This window comes from Amblyomma maculatum, chromosome 2, assembly GCF_055883805.1.
Source record: "Amblyomma maculatum isolate TAMU_Amacu chromosome 2, ASM5588380v1, whole genome shotgun sequence".
Classification (NCBI taxonomy): Eukaryota; Metazoa; Arthropoda; class Arachnida; order Ixodida; family Ixodidae; genus Amblyomma; species Amblyomma maculatum.
The window spans coordinates 10910809-10932054 of NC_139345.1; the positions used below are offsets into that span (position 1 = coordinate 10910809).

At 46.2% G+C, this 21246-nt stretch overlaps 1 pseudogene; it reads right to left on the reverse strand.

Moving 5' to 3' along the window:
• LOC146197929 (uncharacterized) overlaps nt 1–21246 on the reverse strand; it is a 32494-nt pseudogene that overhangs the window by 4522 nt on the left and 6726 nt on the right.

Consider the following 21246-nt stretch of genomic DNA (forward strand, 5'->3'; position numbering starts at 1 on the left):
AGATTTCGTGCGGAGGTCATATTTTCTGTTTCTTATTAAGTGAAGTTATGACGTCGTTTGCCGACTTCGCCATTCGGCTCTGTTGCGCAGCGCAAAACCACTGGCATAAGATCTACCAAACGCTATACTAATAAGCATTACCACAGTGTCGGACTTTCATTGAAATATAAAGAAGTTTCAGTGACCTACACCATACTCCAATCACCAATCCGGAGCAAGTTTTCCTACTACAATTCACCAAAGGGAAAAGTTTTTCCATGGATGATGAGAATTCTCATCCCGAATTCTAAATGGACCGTGGCGGGTGGTCCCTAAAGTCCGCAGAGATATAAAAGCTTATGCGCAATTGGTGAGCCGCTCCGTATCGTATCACCACTGGGATTCGCCATTAAGCAAGCACGCCCCGTGCGGTTATATTCAATAGTCAGGCAAGAAGATAAAGAATCGATAATAAGAGCTTGCCGCCACGTGATAAAAAAAAAACATTTAAAAGCTAATTTGGTACCGCTAGCTGGCTGCCACGACCTCCCAATGCGATCGCTTCGTGAGGCACACGTGCTCCGATAGCTGCTAACCGTGCTGCTGGAGACGAGTACTTTCTCCAATTCCAACTTTCCGTCGACGTTCGGACGATCCTCTTCGCACAAAACCTAAAACTAAAAGCCGCCCCAGCTCAGGGCCCGTATTCCGAGTTTGCGCCGTTTTTGAAGTGTCGCTATCGCACGTGACTTAGAGTCATCCGATTGGTCGAAACGCCGGAGCCCAGTGTTAACAGAACCGGAAGAGATGGCAACATATTTCGGCGCGTCCATCAATCAGATGAATCGAGGTAGGGGGGAGATAGCGACAATTTGATAACGAAGTAAACTCGAAATTCGGCCCCAGTAGTGCCCTACTAGACGTCGCCATCTCCTCTTCCGCCATCACCATCATTGTCCTCATAATGTTTGTTGATAAAGCTCGGAACCCACTCAGTCGCGCATTCAGCGTAAATTTTCAATATTCCTACGAATACATGGGCGAGGTCAGGCACACAATGGCACCGACTCGGGTAAGACAAAAGCTTCTCTTTCACAAGTCTACACGTAGATGTTGAACTTGGCCGACATCGTCTTGAAGAGCTTTAAGGTGTTCGGCAATCCAAATGCCCTAGATGGCACGAAAGATGACAATTTCCGGGAGCGCTTTTGCGCAAGCATGATAAAGAATCCTTGAGGTTACTCTCCGCAAGATGATCACAAGGGCACTCGACCTCCCGATCTCTACCTCCAATGCGAGGCTCCTTGCATTGGGGGCGTTGCTACGCGAGGCGCACCTCACTAATCAATACACGCGTCTTGCCCAGACCGTGTCCGGTCTTTGCCTTCTGGACCGGCTACATATACAACACAGCCATCACACTGAGGAAAGAGTAAGAGAGCCCGAGCTATGGAGGGGCGCCCTCCACGTTCAACCCCTTCCCATCCCAATGAACAGAGAAGACCACAATGGACGGCGTCCGGCCCTGCACTGCCGTTATGGCTTCAACACACCGTTTTCTATGTGGACTTTGCGCGTCCGCGCCTTTGCAGGCGAGGATGGTACACGGCTGCAGTCGTTCCTAAGGAAAGACAAGTGGACGACTTTCAAGGCCCCTAGCGAATCCCACGTGGAGGAGGTAGCAATCGCCCTGGCTGCCACCCATCCTCAATCTAAATTCATCTTATCCGACTCATGAGGGGTCTGTCGGTATTAAGAGTTGGGCTGGATAACGCCTACAGCACAACGAATACTTCGGAAAACAGCTCGGGATCGGATCCCAAGACTCGATTTCTCATTTGGACTCCAGGCCACCAGGGCCTACCAGGGAATGAGGCCGCCAAATCTGCCAACTGCGAATTCACTTACCAGGTCCCTGACGTAGACCCTGCCGATCTGGATCAGGACACATACACTCTCTTAACTTTTCAAGAAATATCTCTTATTACCTGTACTCGCACCGTCAGTGCCCGGCTCCTCTCAAGGGGAAAGCGAGCGACATAATACTCCTTAGACCATTTACTAATATATTCTACTGTCCCCGGCAGTACTCAAGCATTTTGGCCCTTTCTTTTCTGGCCTCTGCCCCTTCTGTGGAGAGGTGGCCGACACCTTTCACATGGTCTGGGCATGCCCGCTAAATCCTTCTCTTTCACCCATAACTCCTTTTCCTACCCAAAGGGACTAGGAGGCGGTCCTGCTCGGCTGCCTGGTTCCATCGGACCAGCAAGCACTGGTCTAGCGAGCTCAAGTGTCGGACAGACCAATGAAGTTCCAGAAGAAGGGACTCCACCTAGTATTGTAAGGGAAGCTGCCCACTAGGGGAGGCTTTCCAAGCACCTCTCTGTACATGTAATAAATGCTTTTCGCCACCAACACCTCATAAAGCGAGATCATAGGACCTCAGTGGGAGCAAAAATGGTGAGGAGAAATGAATAAATGACTCCCGTTAGCGGCTCCCCTGAGGATCCTCGTTCGCGTAGGAGCAGTTTCTGCTCACTTAATTATCAATCTTTTGATTCTGGCCTCTAATGTCTTACGCATTTGTATTGGTATACAGTCCTAAAATGAGCTACCAGGATATTCAGCTATCGGTCGTAAGCGACCACCTAATGCATAGATATAAGTCCCCGCTATAACAAGAAATACGAAGGTGCCTACGTGGCTTAGGACCAGCGTGGTCATCCAAAAGCCCTGGAAGGTAGATTTCAGTTCCCCACTTCCGGGCTCTATACGTCCTATTATCAGACTCCATCACGCGTCATAAGCCGGCCCTATATCCCGAAGAACAGCCAGCGACGCCATTGCATCATTTCACTGACCTGCTACCACCGCTATCATCGGGCCACATAAGACTGCCTGCCCGCTACCAGCGGCCGAGATCAAGGCCGTCAGCGCGGCATCCCCGATCTTTAATGAAGAGACAGCCTTCCTGAGAGCTACAGTTCGCAGTCGCTTGAAGAGCATCGTTAGTAAATATCGTGCGTCTGCTTCCAGGCGATCGCGCTCCAGCATGGCGAGCAGCACGTTGTAGACCGACTCGACCTGCACGGTGCACATGAGCGCCTGCACCAGGGCGCTGAAGAACTCGAAGGTCCGCACTTCGCTGAACACAGTCCCAGACGCAAGAGGAGCCAGAACCTGCAGCGTAATTGCTCAGCGATCCAGTTAATTATGCCCCGCAACGTCCAACTCTGAATGACGCAAACAAAAGCTCCCGCTATGGTCAAAGTGCCCTTCTAATTTCTGCTGCACCATTTTTTGTCGTTCGCGCCTGATTCTCCGAACAAGAAAAAGTGAATGATCTTTAAAACTTCTCCTAATACCATCTGGATACCACAGATCAGTCTGATGCAAAGGAAAAAAAAACAGCTACATGACTACGCCTCCGGCCAAATGAAGAGTCGGATGCATAAGTTCACTCATCGGTGTTAGATCATTTTTATGCCGCAGCCGGTCGCACACAGAACACGCACTTCCAATGGTGTTGTTCGTGAAGCGGAGGTGAAACTCGCTTGGCCGACTCGTGCTCGCCCATTCTTTGTGCATAGCCTGCGCGCCGACCACCTTCGACGTCTCTAAGCTCTACGATTAAACCGGTCAAAGCCCTCTTCCTTTTTTCTCGAGCCGTGCAGCGCGCTCTTCATCCCTTTCTTCTGCAAGTCGTCTCCTGAGGGTTTCGTTTCGCCTGCCATTTGCGGCTACGGCATACGAGTGTGGAACGAAAACTTTGGCTGCGTGCGACCGAGCGTTTCATCAAGCACAACCAGCGTTCCGTTGAGCGCATCAAATTTCCCCGGCGTTTTAGGTGGTAAAGGCGTTTATTGCATTGAAATATGTGGGACACTCAGCTCCTCTTTTATGGGTATGAGACGCGATACCGCAGGCTACCAGCACACATATAATTATATTCCTGCTTTAACCAAGCCGTATGAACGTGCCTTCGTGACCTATAGGGGTAATATGAATACTAGGGTCCCGGTAGGCTGATTCTGACATAACCGTCTCATGTGAAACAAGAGACTCAAGGTGACAGCTCCTGCCATTTGCGGCTACGAGCATACGCGACGAGCCGACCTGGCTGGCGTCTCAACGAAAATACTGATGGTTTGGTTCGGTTTGTGGGGTTTAACGTCCCAAAGCGACTCAGGCTATGAGAGACGCCGTAGTGAAGGACTCTGGAAATTTCTACCACCTGGGGGTCTTTAACGTGCACTGACATCACGCAGCACACGGACACCTTGCTTTTCGCCTCCATCGAAAAGCGGCCGCCGAGGCCGGGATTCGTTCCCGCGTCCTTGGGAACAGTAGTCGAGCGCCGTAACCACTGCGCCACCCCGGCGGGAACACACGAAGTACCTTACGAGTTGTTAATGCAAAGCAATGCACCCTCGTTGTGTGTCATTAAAACTTGCGCATGCTGCCTACGTTATGCATTCCTTACTATACTTTTTGAGGAACGCAAAGAAACGGGTCCTGTAATGTCGCATAGCTCAATTACTTATGTCAGCTGGCTGTTAGCAGGTACCTTTATGACGCCAGTTCTTGAGGAACGCCGTGTCTACTTTCGAATTGAATTTTTGACGCTTTTCATATTTTTTAATCAACTGAGTGCAGCAGGTGGATGGTGTCAGGTGGCTTTTATGACATCACTTTTTGAGTGACACCGCGTTTCTCTTTCAATGGGATACTCGCGAAAAAGCGATTTCCTACAGCCCATTCACGACACTGTGGCACCAAGAACAGTGTATGTAGGTACAAAGGCAGTCTTAAGCCAGTTGGACATGTATATGTAAAGCAAAGAAGGAGAAATGGATGGGCCGTCACAACAAAGCTGCGAAAAGAGGTGCCCGCCAGGAGAGAGTATTCCTGCCGTCTGTGGCCGAGCTTTTGTCCAGCTTAATATAGAGCACGCACCGGGCGAAAGCATAGGCCAGTCTTGAGAGCGTCACGTAGACGGCACGTTTCCCTCCGTTTCCTCATCGCGACGTCACAAGCTCCAGGTCGAACCAGAGTGACAGCCGCCAGTGGACGGCCAGTACCGCGAAAGTGTGCAACACCTCAGCGTAGTCAGCCTTCCCCAGCCGCCACCGCGTGTCGAGAAATGCGAATCCAAGCGAGCGCATCAACCGACTCACTCTGTCCGTCTCCTCGCGCGTGTCTAACTTGTCGCGGGATATGCATGCGGCCACTATGGCCGCTGCCCGCCCAGTCACACACGTCGCATTGTGCGAGGTCTGCCAGCTCCCTAGATCCGAGACGCGCTTCATCCAATAATGATCGCCTCCTCGAGCACCGAGGACGCCTGGTTGTGCCTGCAGCACAGTCGCAGCGCGCGTGAAGCCTCAGCATGCGTTCTTCCAGCAGAGAAAGCGCCGCACAGGATACACGGTCTGCCTTGACGAAAGTATAAACTGCACGAAATGTTAGTTCCTGTTGAAACCAGAATTTCTGTTGAACCCTGTACAGGAATGGCACCTAAAGTTTTGGATAAATTTCAAGCACTTTTGAACGCCCGCTGACATATCGTGATGCACTGGTGGTTTGTGCCTCGAACCAATTTTGGCCGCTGCTACCGGCTTTGGACAGTTTTCGCAAAGAGACATTCTCATAAGTAAAAGGCGTCAGCTTCATCGCGGAAATTCGCAGTGTAGCATGTTGTAAATGGTAATTCACGTTTTTCAATGTTCTTTTTTTTTTTTTCAAGAACGATATTGTCCAAGTGAACCTAAACTCTAACGGGGCGTCTAAGCCTAAAATTTGGCCCTGTTTAGGTGTACTTATGAGGGCGGATTATGGATTATTCGCCTTGGACTGAGAGCAAAGCCTTTCGAGTCCTTCAGGAACGCACCCTGTGCTACCACTTAACACGCTTGCTCTAAAATAGAATGCGATTTATAAGCTGAACTAACTGAGACTTTGTGGACACTTGAACAGCGCAGTGAGGGAAGAGAGGAAGGCGGGAGCGAAAGAAGAAAGAGGTGCCGCCGTGAAAGGCTGTTAATGGTTTCGACTTCCTGGCGACCTTTAACGTAGCCCAGACTATTCTGCGTTTCAACTCCATTTAACACGGCCACTGCGGTCTGGTTCGAACCCGAGTACTTTCGTACAGTAGCCGAGCATTTTAACCACTGAGCCATCCAGGCAGTTTTAGTGCACATCTGAGATAGTAAACGATTTTTTTTTCTGCATTACCGAACGCGGGGATGCCGCCTTCCGGGCACTCGCGTACGGCGCCACCCGGAACACACGAAGCGTCCGAAGTCGACGCAAGGCTGAGCGTCGGGTTCGGTGTCGCGCTGGGCGCCTAGTTGGGACGCGTGCTCACGGCACGCGTAAGTCTTGCACAAATCCCCCCCATGCACGATCGGAGCCCACGACCAGCGCCGTCGCCAGCACCGCCGCGGCCAGTATGCCGGCCAGGAAAGCCATGCCACGCGGATGCTCCATGACCTTGCCCCTATAATGGTGCTCGTGCCCGGTCGTATGCATGGCACCAAGAGCCTGCGTAAAAGCGTTAGCTAGTGTCGCACAGTCGTAAACACTATACTGTTTCCTGTGCAGTTCTCGCTGGTTCTCATAAGTGTTGTCTGTTTTTCATGCCTGTACTGTTTACCCTGCTTTTTATCGTGCACAGCACGGTAACATAGCCTGCTTTTTGTTTCCCTTCTTTCAAGGGCTTTCCGAGTACATATTTAATTTTCAGTACATCATCTGCGGTATTGACTGCAGTAGACATTTTTGTGCTAATACTGCCTTCATCTGCTGTTTCCCTCTTCTGGCAGGTTGTGGACCGCGACTGCCCCGGGAAGGCGGTGGTCCCGGATCCGATCCCTGTACCAGGATGAATTTTTCTTTAACTACGAAGTTTCTGATAAATCTGTATAACTTTCCTTCGTAGCCGTACGGCTGCGCTTGGGAGGATGTCGATGAGTAATTACTACAAATTATTGCAAACTTGACTGGAGTTATGCTTTTTAATGTTCAAATGGTAGGTATGAGCCTGCCGTTGGGGGTTTCAATGCATGTTGCAAGAAACATTTTTCCCTGTGCTTCAGTATGGCTCATACTTATCGAATTCGCACACCTGGTGAACAACGACCTTTTTACAAAAATTAGAGACACACACAACATAAGATTATTAGGTCTAAAGGTGGGACTGCGAAATTTTAAATTTTGTATCCGATTTAAAAAAAGAGGTAAGCTCGGTTAGAGCCTCTCATTTTGAAAAGTACTTCCTCGTGTGCTGTAACGGCAGCCATACAATACGGCACAACTTAAACGCATTAATGAATCGAGAACCGAGGTCTACACCCAGATTGTACACTGGCGCAATATGTCACATACAGTATTGGAAAAACACTCGCACAGGCGTTGGATAGTGGAAATAAAGTATGGAAATCATGATTTACAACATAAAATATCTGAGGTAGCCTAATACAAGCCTTAAAATTAAATATAACACGAGGAGTGTACAGCGACGTGGGTACAATGTTTGTGACGTCACAAACGCAGTGTTACCCGCAAAAATCGTCTCAACTGAAGCCACGAAAACTGTATATTTTAAAAACGTATTGCGCGTAAGTGAATTGTCAAACGGCGACCAAATTTGGTAAAATGCATCAGGGTGGAGAGCGAAACCTACAGTAAAATTTTTACCAGAATATTCGAATGTCGAAAAACCTCCGGAGTTGCCCTTTAATGAACAACCGTTTGGTTTCATCTTCCCGAAAAGATGGAAAGCATAACCTTGGAATTCGTCAAGTCCACTACACATCTTGAGCTCCAGAAATTTACCATGTTTCTTACTTACAAACAAATAGTCAACAAATGTTGTGTCATCGATTGCTAGAGTTACTAAATGATCTTACCCAAAGTAATATTCACGTGATCCCTTGTCCTGCTGAAAATCTGTATTTAGTGTTTTTGCGCTCATTACTGCATAGTGATGAACTTGCACTTTTTCCTCTTTTTTTTTTTCATGCGCTTCTAAATTACCTTTCATAATTACTTCTATCAGGTGTTCTTTTTTTTTTGCACCTTTAGTTTATGCTCATATTTTTTTCTCCGGCCTGCTGCAGCCCCTGTAGCAGAACTTGGGGCCGGTCAAACTGCCAATTAAAAACTTTCTCTCTGTGTCCCCTCGCATCCTTGTACCTCATTGTTTTTGGAAATGTACCAAGTGAATAAGTTTAAAATAATTTAAATGAAAAACAAAATAAAGGCACTAAGCACACTCTGCAGTCTAGAGTTTACGTTACCCTCACTGAACACAATGGCGTGGGGAGTAAGATCAAGACCGGCCATCGTTTCGATAACCTCTGCAGATTGAATATGTCTGGGCTATTGATGGTGTATCAAATACCAGATGAGGCCAGTACGCACAAGTATAAACCAGTTACATACCGAAATGTTAAGCAATTATTTGCAACGTTCAGTAATCGACAACAACGCTATAAAAATAGCCCGAGGTCTGTCCATTTATCTTGTTCTGCAGCATGCAGACACCATAAAAATAGAAAAATATCTGACATAGGAGTATCTGTTGTGCATCCCGTCGTCCCACTCGAGGCTTCGGTGGCTCGGCAATCTGGAGTCACATTTGCTATGACAGTGATCGAGCGAAGGACTCGAAACCGTGACATTCTATAGGCATATCAAAGAGTCATTACGAAAGATCAAGGTATGCATGACCAGGCGCCATTATCATGCAGACCCATACGGCACGTAGTCATATATTGTTAGTCTCGGGGTCGTGCTTGGTTTGACCTTGGTCGAGCTTAAAGATCAAGCGTGCAAAGCAAGACGAAACTGCGATGTACCTGGAGTAGTAAGCCTTCGCTCTAAAACTGGGATGAGACAAACGTCACAATAGCCACCGTCTGCCACGTCGCGTTGTAGCGTACTTATCTTATTGGTTCGAGGCGTAACGCTGAAACCCCGAAGAGCGGGTCATCGTTTGGCGCGTGCCATGCGCATCGACGCGCCTGCATCCATGATAATAGGATGTCGATTCACAGCTAATTCAAGTAGTGACTATCAGTTAATTGGGGCATATCGCATGCAGATTCGAACACAATCAGCCATCCTATTCAGCAGGCGGCCGAGGCAGCTGGTCCGCAGGCTTGTACTCTCCGGTAAAAGGAACGCGGCAGAGAAACAAAAAGAGAAAGAGGCAGAGAACCGATGAGGTCCTGAACTGAACACACCATCCATATGCTTTGATAACATAAATAAAATTTACCTGCCTGCTCGTCCTTATGTGCGGCGTCTGTTTCGCCCCACCTCCTTTCATTCTAACCCTCGTTCCTTCCCTAACAGTGCTGTAAAGGTGTCTTTACAAATTCGTGAAATGAAGCACTTGTCGGGCCACGAGCCTGATGCAACAGGACGGATGAGACCGCCGCTAGCCTTCTGTTATTTCACGCCGTAAAGGATGTAAAACTTAAACCATGCTTAAGGTATCAAGTAGGACTCATACTCGCGGCGACGCAAACAGATCAAGTTCTCTGTCACTGCTTTGGGCAATTCAGCCATCGCCGCCGCCTTTCTACGTGGATGTGCAATGAAATGATAGAACTAATTCAGGTGGAAATAGATTTGGTGCTAAATAAAGACCAGTGGAGAGACAAAAATAAACTGAAATGTTGGTGGGACGTAGATGTTAAAGAGACAATAGCAGCTTCCAGAGCCCATCGAAAAGCAAAAAAAAAAAAAAAAAATAGACCCTTGTCTGAACTTCCGCAGAAATGGAAAGAATGGAAAAGAAAAAACAACCATGTCCATCTTTTTTTTTTTCGTACAAGGTAAAAATGCTACGTCCGACTGGTGGACGGCATATATTCGAAAAAAAAAAAAAACAATAAGCAGGCATATAGAATGTTCTGGAACCATCTGAAAGCACTTGGCGAGAAACCAGAAGACACGCGCTGCCATATAAAAGACGAGGGTGATAATGTACCGGAACATGAAAAGGCCATACAATTCATTTGCGAACATCTAGAATAGACTTTTAAAGTGTGACGACGACAGAAGTATTAACCTTGATGCGGGTCATTAAAAAGATGAAGTTTTTAACAACGGCATTGGCAAATTGGGTTGGGAAAGCGCTGAGAAAAAGGTGCCTTTGCATACAGCAACAGGTCTAGACGAAATACTAATGAGACTAATTGCAGTGATTGGTAAATAAACAAAAACGACCCTTTATACTGCTCTAAGTGACGCACGGAAGAATAAAGACATCCCAGCAAGCTGGCAAGGGAGCAGAATGAGCTTTCTATACAAAGGCGAAGGTGAAAAAGTTCGCATCAAGTCTTATAATCCGTTAACAATGACATCGGTATTGTGTAGAATAACAATGCAGGCAATCAAAGATCATTTACAAGGGTGGATTGAGGAGGGGGAGGTACTAGGAGAACTGCAGAATGGCTTCAGGCAAGGTCGTAGACTATAGACGATAATTTGTTCGCAGTCGCACAATGCATTGAAATCGCGGCAATTAAAGAACGACCACTAAGGATGGCGTTTTTAGATATCAAAGGGGCTTACAATAATGTAAACACCGCACTGATGTGGCAAATTCTGAAAAAAAGAGGGTATGAGCCAAGAAACGATAAGTTTATTCAAAGGCGAATAACACAGCAGAGAAGTGGCAGGCCTTTGGTGGTGCAAAAATAGTTACGGTTAAAAAGGGGACTTAGGCAGGGGTGTCCTTTATCATCGCTGCTATTCATGGTCTACATCAGAGGGATTGAAGAAAGGTTAGAATTGAAAGGATAAGGTTTTGCGATGTCATGGCGGAATGGGGGAGGGGGGGGGGGGGTAATTACAAACTAGCTGCATACCGAAATTGATATATGCAGATAATATTGTTCTTCTAGCAGATGGCCAGAAAGGCCTCCAAGACTTGACCGACAGTTTTAGAAGAGAGGCAGATGTTCTGAGATTAAGATTAAGATTTAGCGCAGAAAAATCAAGACTCATGGTTTTTAATGGAGAGCCCGGCACAAGCATATTACAAAACTTAGAGTTAGCTAGAGTTAAAGCGTACAGGTACGTACCTTTGTATTTATGGCACAGACCACTTGCGGGTTCCCAGAGAGGAAATTGTAAAGGAAGCAAAAATGAACGCTGCTGTCATGAAACATCGCAGGCTCTGGAGAAATAACAAATATGAACTTATTTGAGAAATATGGAAATTACAATGGCACCAGGCTTGACGTTTGCAAACGCTGTGTTGTGCTTGGGGATCTGCCACAACTTCGGCGCTTAAAAGAAAGCAGAGAAAAGCAACTTGACGTCTCTGTGTTTCGTATTTTGGCTGGTTTAAAATGAACAGTAGAAAAACCACCTAGGAACAGAATGTGAAATCCTCTGAAAATTCCCATTGGCAAAAAAGTGCTGTACAAACCGACGGTGGAGCTTTATAGGGCGGCTCAGACCAAAATTCAAAAGGAAACTTTTTTTGACAGCTCCAATGGTAGTGGTTTACTTTTTGAGGCTAAGGCAGGGTGCTTGAGGATGAAATGCTACGAGCAAAAACTTGACAGTACAGATCACATTTGCTGCTGTTGCATTCAAATCATTGAAACGATTGAACATATTATAGAATGTAAGGCACTTCAATCGCCAGTGCACGACGCCGAAGCAAGGATTCGAGAAGCACTAGGGTTTCGGGACATCCATTGCTGGCTAAATTATGAAACCTTGGAAGCACGTAAGAGGCGACTTGAGTGTTGGTGGAAAACGTGAAGGAAGTAGTGTTGGACAGCGCAAATGTAATATTCAATTAAACTAAAAAAAAAAATATTGAACACTCGACGTATTACGAGCTAGGTTACACTTCTCACCACACCGTTAAAAAGGGGATGCTAATAATTATCTATCTATATGCCTCTTAGTTGCCTAGTTGCCGTGATTGAGTGCCATGGGTCAATGCACTTAATAAATCATGAAGAGGACAAGCTGTCGAGCTAGTTGGTTTTCTATCGTTTTTGCAGCGCGTAGCCGGACAAGGGCAAAGAACAGAATGTGCGTCCTACTTGTTCCTCCGTTCTTTGTCCTTGCCCGGCTAAGCGCTGCAAAAACAATTAATAAATCAGAGCCCGCTTTCTAATATGTTCCCCTCCGCATGAACTGCATTCATCGCCCGTGCACTATATTTTTAAAGCCTGCAGGGGTACATTGCGCTTACGCACCCGACTACTGGAGACCCTATTGATATACCAAAATGCATTTTTCTATATTTTGAATAAAGGCTGCATAAAAGCCGCAATACTCGGCGAGTAACTGCTGTTGCGTAGTTGGAGACAGCGGTAAAATGGTTCCGCTCGAGGAGAGGGGCAGAAAGTAACAAGAAAAGGCAGAGAGGAGCAGTTGTCCGCACACTACTACTCGTGCAAACACAGTAAGCGGGAAGAGCTGGTGCCACCAAAGATCAGGGCGTAGGAACAGCAACACCCGAAAGTGGCAGTACGATGCAAATTAGAATTTAAGTAGCGTGCCTCTGTATGATGCAGTGTGTGCAGTGGAACTACGGGAAAACAATCGCCGGTGTTGATGGCATTCAACTTCGATTTTTTTGTCTACTGAAATAATTGCTGCTATAAAAATTACAGGATGTAATTTCAACTTAAGCTATGTAATGAGCCACGGTCTGTATTTTTACTCGGGCAACAACAAACTTTAAGACTTCGTTTTTAGCAAAAGTAACTTCAGAATTGTTGTTGTTGTTTTTTGTTTACTCTTTTGTTTTATTTTGTTCTGTTTTGTTCTTTTATTCGAGTTCAGACATTTTTGCCAAGTAGCACGTACCCCAGAAAGTCGATGAAGCACTTTATAATGCTAACAAATTGCGCGTGCGTTTTCTGAAAAATAGTAAAAATGGTTATTTTGTGGCTAAAACTAAAACTTAATGCATTAAATTATTTCCGCTAATAGTTTACTCATGGCCCATGCTAAATGCGATGCTTCTAAATTCAAAAATTATTTTTATAAAAAAGAAAAACAAAGCTCCGATTTTTTGCAATTTTTAGCACTAGTTTTACGCTCATCCAAAAAATTCCTGGGGGTTGTTACATAAACCGGAGAATTTTGCTCCAAAAATATTGAGGGAAGTTAATTTAGAAATAGAGAGGAGTCGTGCGCAAAGTATCGTAAGCCTGGCATGGAATGACCCTACTATGAAATATGTGTCAAATACGTCAGCTACAACTATTTTCGAAGAAGTGGCTCACGAATCTTCATGATAAAAATTTGCAAATATATAAAATACAATGTCCATCCCTTCTACTTTCTGCGATTTCGATCAGCATTTGTATTTAGAAGAGTGCCTGAGAAGTCTGCTTCGACAAGCCGCTAGATTCTGACTTCTTTTAAGCCTAATAGATTTCATCGACGGCGGTGAGTCAACTGATATGGGAGAAAATTTCCGCCGTTGCTATGTGTACCGACAGGGTGCGACCGCCAAAGTGCCGTCCTGTCTGAAACACGTACCATCTCTCGCAGCCGCCGGAGAGTCAGGTTCTCGCGTGCTTGGATCTGTCCTGTGAGGCTCGTGACAGACGGCGATTTCACTGGACTGGGTGTGTGCTCCGACAGCGGTGTCGATATGGACTGCGATGTCGGCTGGTACCCCGGTGATCAAACAGAGCACAGGTCCGCCGGCGACGCTTCCTGTGTCAGCGCAATATCCGTTATAGAATCAGGTCACAGCTTAACAGCGATTAAAATACGCGCGTGTTGGCACAGTGTTCCAGAATGCTCATCCTTATAAAAAAAAACGCAGAAATTTGCTGTCGTCAAACATATTTTTACTAATTTGTGGCATGGCGTGTGTCCGCCGGCGACGCTTCCTGTGTCAGCGCAATATCCGTTATAGAATCAGGTCACAGCTTAACAGCGATTAAAATACGCGCGTGTTGGCACAGTGTTCCAGAATGCTCATCCTTATAAAAAAAAACGCAGAAATTTGCTGTCGTCAAACATATTTTTACTAATTTGTGGCATGGCCTTATAGTATGACTGAACGTATAATGGCCGGCTGTTCAGTAACATTGAGAAGTACATTCTCGCAGTATAAACCAAATCTTTATTTCATGCCCTCCATGAACATGGGGGATTGAAAAAAAAAAAAAAAAAGACTGCTGTTTTAAGCAGCTTGACTAGTTGCCATCCTTAGTCAAGTAAATGTACAAGAGCGGTGACTTCATAAGAACAAGATAGCGACAAGAGGGGATTTTATAACACATAAGAAAAATCTGTTGCTATAATTTTTTTTTTACGGTGATTCTTTGAAAGTTCCGGATTATGGCACATCGCACAGTGTGCTCACTTTGCTTGACGTGACGCTGCGATACAATATCATGGTTAGTGGTCTTGGGATTATTAACTTTATGACTAACTGACCCTTTGCAGGCAACGACTGCCAAAACTGTCGCCATCGTTAGGCTAGCAAGCAGACAAATATATGGGATATGAGAGTCTCGTTATGAGATACATGCGAAGGAAGCAAACAGCCACCAACACCAACGAAATCGTAAAGAATATTTTAGTGTTAAAACAAAACTACGAGATGCAAATTACGAACTCGGGTTTTTGCTTTCCTTCAGGACAAAAACAGTAAAAAAGAAAATAAACAGTACAGAGATTTAAACCAAGATATTCCTCGTGGAAAACGAGTACGAAACATAGTAGATATCGCCTTTAGTTTTTATTCCAAGGCTTTCACAGACATCAAAATACATTGCAGAAAAAAAAAGTAAAAGCCGCCAGCTTCTACGAGTATGGCTCTGTCACACTAAAACTCTCTAAGCGTCACCAAGGGCTCTAATTATGGCAACCAGTCCGGAGCACATGTTTGAGATTTCAATACCGTGAAAGTATATTCTCAAGTATATTGTTGCTGCCATCGCCTTTTTTTTTTATTATTATTATTACGTAGCCATCGTCCCAGCCGTTTTCCTCGTGTGTTTAACTGCTATTTTCTCGTACTGTGCATTTAATTATGTCATCTTCATCAACTTCCAAACACAAAGCAAAACCATGAACCGAAGTGACTAAACACGCGTTTTCGCACCTCTACTCCGGTTAACCACGTTAAAATACTAGCTACCGCTTTCTTATGCTAGGCAATGTGAGATAACAACGTAATTATGCTCGGAATTGGTTAGGAATGTAGAAAAAGATTATACGCATCCGACCTCTGAGTTTAAAGTTCGGTGCGGTGACGTAATCTTCTACTTTCGCAGGTATTCGTGTCACCTGCAACCGGCGCCACCATCGTCTATAGCGGAGGACGTCAAACGTCCTGTGCTACCGCGAGTATTACGTTCAACATGATCTAACGAGGAAGGTGGGACCTATGCGATAACCCTCTTACACTACCTATAACGTCAAGGCTTCCAGATTCGAGGCCCTCATTAGGCTGAGGAGCAAAAAATAGAAGGAAAAATGAGGCGCTTGATATGAGACACATTAGAAGCGTGCCAACAGCCCTTGACACAAAAGAAAACCTAGAAAATATTTGTATGTTGATCAGAGTGGAGCCATAATGAAATCTTTGTATGCACAAAACTACAATCTACCGCCGGTGAGATCCGGACACACGGGGGAGCTCTGGCGGCGGTTGTTCAATTGTCTACTTTCGCAGATATTTGTTATATGTGTACCCTATCCTTTAAAGTATTCACCAGCGCCACACTCCGCGAAATTCGGAGGTCATGTGTTTGGATTCAGTTATTGGCATATAGTTCATTTTTTTTCTACTTTTCTAATAATTGCTTCCGTGATTCCATTATTATTTCACAACTTCAAGACCAACAAAATATCCTCTATGCTTTCTTTGGTGACTGTTCGCGCACTTCGTATCCTTTGACGGTAATCATTCCTTGGCTTCTCGTTGAAGGTGCTGAGGTTTCGCATTCTTCAGCCCTCATTGTAGCTTCCCCATTCCACGTTAGCCCACCTTCCGGGTTCTTCCCGCGTGCCCGATGATTGTGCATAAAGTCCCCCTCTTCAGTCACCCGTTAAATATCTTCTTCCCTCTCTCCATTGAATGCGGGAAGTGGATTGCCATCTCTCCACTCTACCACCTGTGGAAGATGGCGTATCGCTCTGCTGCTACCTGCCCCGTTTGGCATGTGGCTGGTTTACGCCGCCGACGGCGTCAACTACCACTCCAAGGACGATGACGAGCAAATCAGAAAAGGGAGAGACTCTAAGAATGTGCGCCGCCGAAAAAAAGCTGATATTGGATCATGTGTGCTTGTGGTCCGCAAATAACGTCTTCAGAATACTCGGTCACATTGTGTAAACGCGTAAAGGCACACTGGCTAGCTCATAACCCTATATATTGCATGGGATTAAATTACCGCGATCTGAAAGTGCCTCTATACCGTCTTCCTTTGAGGATCCTCGTTAACATCCATTCACTTTGCTGTTTACTTAATCAATATTCTTTCCATTTTTGCCTCTGTTATACCACAAATATACATTAGCACACAGTCGTAAAATGCCCCATTCTGTGCAATACCACAAGACCGATATAAAGTAACGCTTTAATCTATGTGCCTCGGGATTCAGGTGTCCTAGAGGGCTGAATTCTGATCTAGAACCACCCATTCAAAAAAGAAGCGTGAATTGGCAGCGCCTACCAAATCGTTCATACCATGTGGTCTCGCGGCGTCATGACATCCACCCATCAGTCATCGCACGGCCGTTTCCCCTGACAACTTCCACCCGGCAGAGCCAGAGCCGTTTTTCGCTCACAGCGCCTACGCCAATGATGAACACTCCTGAAAGTGCCGAAGCTGAATTTCCTAAGCAAAGAGCCTTAAACATTGTCGCGTTAAAGGCGATATAAGTATTAGATGCTTGACAAATTATGTTTTCCTTTTCCGAAACGCCTTCTAATCTAGGCCGTATATCTAAGAAAATTCACACCACTGTTTTTTAAATTAGTTATTTTAAAATACCTGTCGCGTCCCATTGAAGCGCTATAAGCCATGTGCTGATCGCTGCCCCGAAGGCCCAGTAATACTGTCTATCATATATGGTCTCTAGCTCAAATTCCGACCGTTACAGGTGCACCTCGATGGCAGCTAAATTTAAAAACGCTCGTGCTGTTTGTCAAAAAAAAAAAAATCCTGGTGGCCTAAATTAATTTCAAGCCTTCCAATACGGCGCTCTTATAACTGTACAGCTCTTTGTTTTCCTCGATTTTTCCCCTAATGCTGGACCTACGTCGCGCCAGCAGCTACTCCGCCCCAAGTTGGTATGCAGGCACAGGCAGGCAACGAACAGGGAATTTAACGACTGCGGTTGCTGTGGATTTTAAGCGCTTTCTAGAAACAAGCAGCACTAACACAGGTGTTTAAATTTTTGGTTCATGGCACGACACTGCTAAGCGCCATCTCGAGGCAGCAAATGCCACGTTAGCATTATTGTGCCCACAAAACGGCATTTGTGTGTAAAATTATCTCGGCTGAGATATCTTTATAACAGCTGAACAGGTATTGCATGCAAACGGAAAGGGTTAGCATGCAGATGAATATGTATATTAGCAAGGGCATGTAAAACGTCGACGGCCAACCTGCGTCAAAAATTGTGTTTCATGTCCTAAAGCTGATAAAAGCTCTTTATTACCATTAGCTACCAATAAAACCGCTTTTTTTAATACTTTCTTGAAGACTCGGACCTTTTTTCGATTGCCAGAATGAAACAACTATTTTATTAATTGCCCTTCCGATTGAAAAAAAAAACGAATAAATTATTATAGTCTTAATTTGACAGCCCCCTCCGACCCTCCCCAACAATACTCCCCCCCCCCCCCCCTTTCCTAAAAAAAGAAAGAACGCTAGATTTCAGAACGCTTCCACTTGGAAGCCAGATTTCGCCCAATTTGAAAAATAGCGCCCGATTCGTAAGCCCCAAATTTTCGAAAAGACAAAAATGAAAAGCCCAAAAACGAAGATCTGCACATAGCCCATGTATACGTTGCTTTAACAGGAACAGCTGTCTTGGTCGCACTGTGGATGCATAATTGACGCATGATAGCCTTAGTTGTTTAGGTGTCATGAAACACAACACAACTGAGGATAATTAAACCAAACAGCCGAATTCGGACGTGTAAAAGCGCTCCCTGCTTATCACTCGGCTCCCTCATATTTGCAAAGCTATCCCTGAGCGCGAAGGTTTTCATATATTTATTAGAGACTAATACATGAATGTCGCCTCAAGAACGGCCGCAGCGTCATGCCTTGGATACGGCGACGACAGCTGTGGGGCTCGGCACCGGGGCTTGAGACCAAATGCTAGGGGTCACGCTCACGCGTACGTCGATGTGCTCATCGATGAACGAGGCCCCAGGGTGGCACAGCGAAGAGAATGCCCGTTCGGGAGTCAGTGTTGCGTGAAGAGACATCGATTTTCCGGCCTGGCCTGTTGCTCCAGCTGCTGCTGTGACGACGAACGCGTGATTCCTCTTGAAGCAAAAGCTGGCGAGGGAAAAGACTTCACACTGCTGGACCAGGAGCAGGCCATCGGCGACAAGCCTCCGCCAAATAGACGACATGAGCCCTGATGGCTGCTCTCAGAGGCAGCCCGTCCTTTCTCGTCTGCTGCCACCCATGCTGGAGAGGCCGCGCTGGTCGCTGACGCACGCCTGCTGATGTATCGGGGACCTAAACGGGGGCTGGCATCGACGTCATCATCCTAGTTCGACAAGCGCGACCCTTCGGTCCGGCTACTGGCTTTACTGGGCGTTCGGAATCGCTGCGATGAAGCGGCAGCGCCGGTGTCGTCTGCTCCACCTGGGGACGTCTCTGGGCAACACAGGGAAACTCTGCGTCTAGGAAATTACTAAGCCGCCGGTACTTTGTGATCTTGGGGCAATGTGAGCGGAGAATTGGACAGGGTTCGTGACGCTGCGCGCGAAAAATGCGCTGCCTTTTGACCCGGTGATGTCTTCTCCGGATCAAAATCGGTGGGAGCCAAGCCATCGCTCCCAGAAGAATGTATTAAGGCGGCCCTCTTCGATAATTATGTCATGGACACGATACTAGCCTGCGTCCGCGATGAGTTGCGTGAAAGCGGCATATCCTAGGGGTGCCCATGTCTGCCGATACGTGAGTCGGATGTATCTTCTTGTCTAGAGACGCTGTGGCTGGTTCATAGCCAGCGATTTCAGGTTTGGAGGTACATCGTTGCGGGCTCATCAAGACTGGCGAGCGAAAGTTTGGCTGAGGCTTGGCGATATTGGTGTTAAGGGACACGCTTGAGCTACAAGAGAGCGTCCTAGCGAGTTCCTTATCATCGCTCGAGGCTAAGAGTATCTTACGCGGAGCGTTTTCTGGGCCGAGTTGATCCTTCGGAACTTTGGTGGTTTGTTCTTCCGCGTCAGGCGACAGTACTGACGAAATCGAAGTGTGCAATTTAGACCGTTTTTCATGGTCGGTGACGGCATCTTTAGCGCTGGCCGATTGTGAACCGGCATTCTCCTGGCGAGCCAAGTGTTGAGACCGGAGTTGGTTGGGCTGCTGACTGCCGATGCCGGGGGTCGAAGATTTGCTACTGGATTTGTCTCGATGTCCTACGCCTGGCTGTCGGCGTCGCTTCGCTGACATCTCAACAAGTCCATATGCTTGGCAGTGTTCTGGAGGGACCTTTGGCGCTGCGCGCGACGAAATGTGTATATCACCTTTTTCTTCTCCTGCTTTCTTTTTCCGGTGCACGATTCCTCCTCTTCTTCTTCTGTCCATTCTTCGATACAGGCACGTATAAAAAAATGATGCCGGAAAACGGCAGCGGTTACTCAATAAAGTATGGAACATAAGGTAAATTTATTTCTATTTTTTAACGTAGCAGAAGTCTGAATTTTCTAACCTACAAAGATTTTTCAAACAGTGATCCTCAAAGCCATGCAGCGTGCTGCTATCTTCTACTCTGTACTCGCACCAGAGAGTAAGACGGATCCCACAATCCGGAAAAATTCCAATCTTACATGTCAAATTCCTAAAACCAGCGCGCAGTATTTTCTCCGCAGTTGAATTTTACCAAGGTAAGTGCCTCTTGACGTGACTCACACAAGTGATTTGTACAGGCCACCGTGTGCTGCTGGCGTCATGGGCTGGTCGAGATCTCGCGAAGCATCGGATTCGCAGCCGTTCTCGCTGCATTGAAGCGCGTTCACACTGGTTCAGTTTTCCGCTTTGAGCTCGATGCGATCTGTACTCCATAGTGATAATTCATGGGAACCTGTGTTCTGCTGTCGAGTGTGCAAGTTTTTCAACGGCAACAATGAGTGTTATCTACCATAAATTTCGTAGCTTCGAGGTTTTTCGCGACAGGTAGGTAAAATCTATCTGCGGTGCCAACAAGAAGCCACAGGTTGGCGTTTAGAGAACTATTTCGCACCAAAATGTTATGAAAACTTCTTTTACCATAAAGGAGCGTTTAAGCTCTCTGTGGTCGCGTTAAATATACACATGTATCATGTTCTGTACACAAGTTGTCCGAGTATAAACACCCGTCAAAGCAACCAGCCGAAAGAAGCGCGCCCGTCCAGAAGCCAGCCATGGCGAAAACTGAGCAAAAATTTGCTCGAATGCATTGTCAGTTCAATGATAAATAGCTATGCTGCAAATGCACCACGGGCAGTCATGTAGTAAGAAGCAGCATGCTTATATTGGCGCATACTAGCTTGAGAAACAAAAAATATACAGCTTGTCGCGGAACCGCTGTGCGACGACTGTTATACACAAAGTACGATTTCTGCAACCGAGAATTAATTAATTTATCACAATCGCTGTATGATTTATGACAAGCCCTGTGTGGGCTTCGTATTTTTGCGCGAGCATACTGAGCTCAATGTGCCGAAAAGCCGTCGCCGTGTCCCAGTTTGAGAGGGAGCACTCAAGGGCGAGTCAGAAATCTGCCGGGGATGGATGGAATATAGGAGCGTTCCCTTTGAAACGGGGTGGTAGCAGTAGCTATCATGCTCATTTTTCTCCCTATATCTTAATTATTGATTTAGAATGTTAACTAAACCACCATCCTATTTATTAAATTTTTGTTCCTACATTACTAACATTATGTCACTTCTCTGCTTTTAAGCCACCAATCTTCCAGTCGTTTTTTGCTAGTTTCCACCGCCGGTTTATTCACCCGGCCACTGTTATCTCTAAACCCCAGAGCTTCAAGAACAGTGATTGCGCCTGCATCAACTTCCGG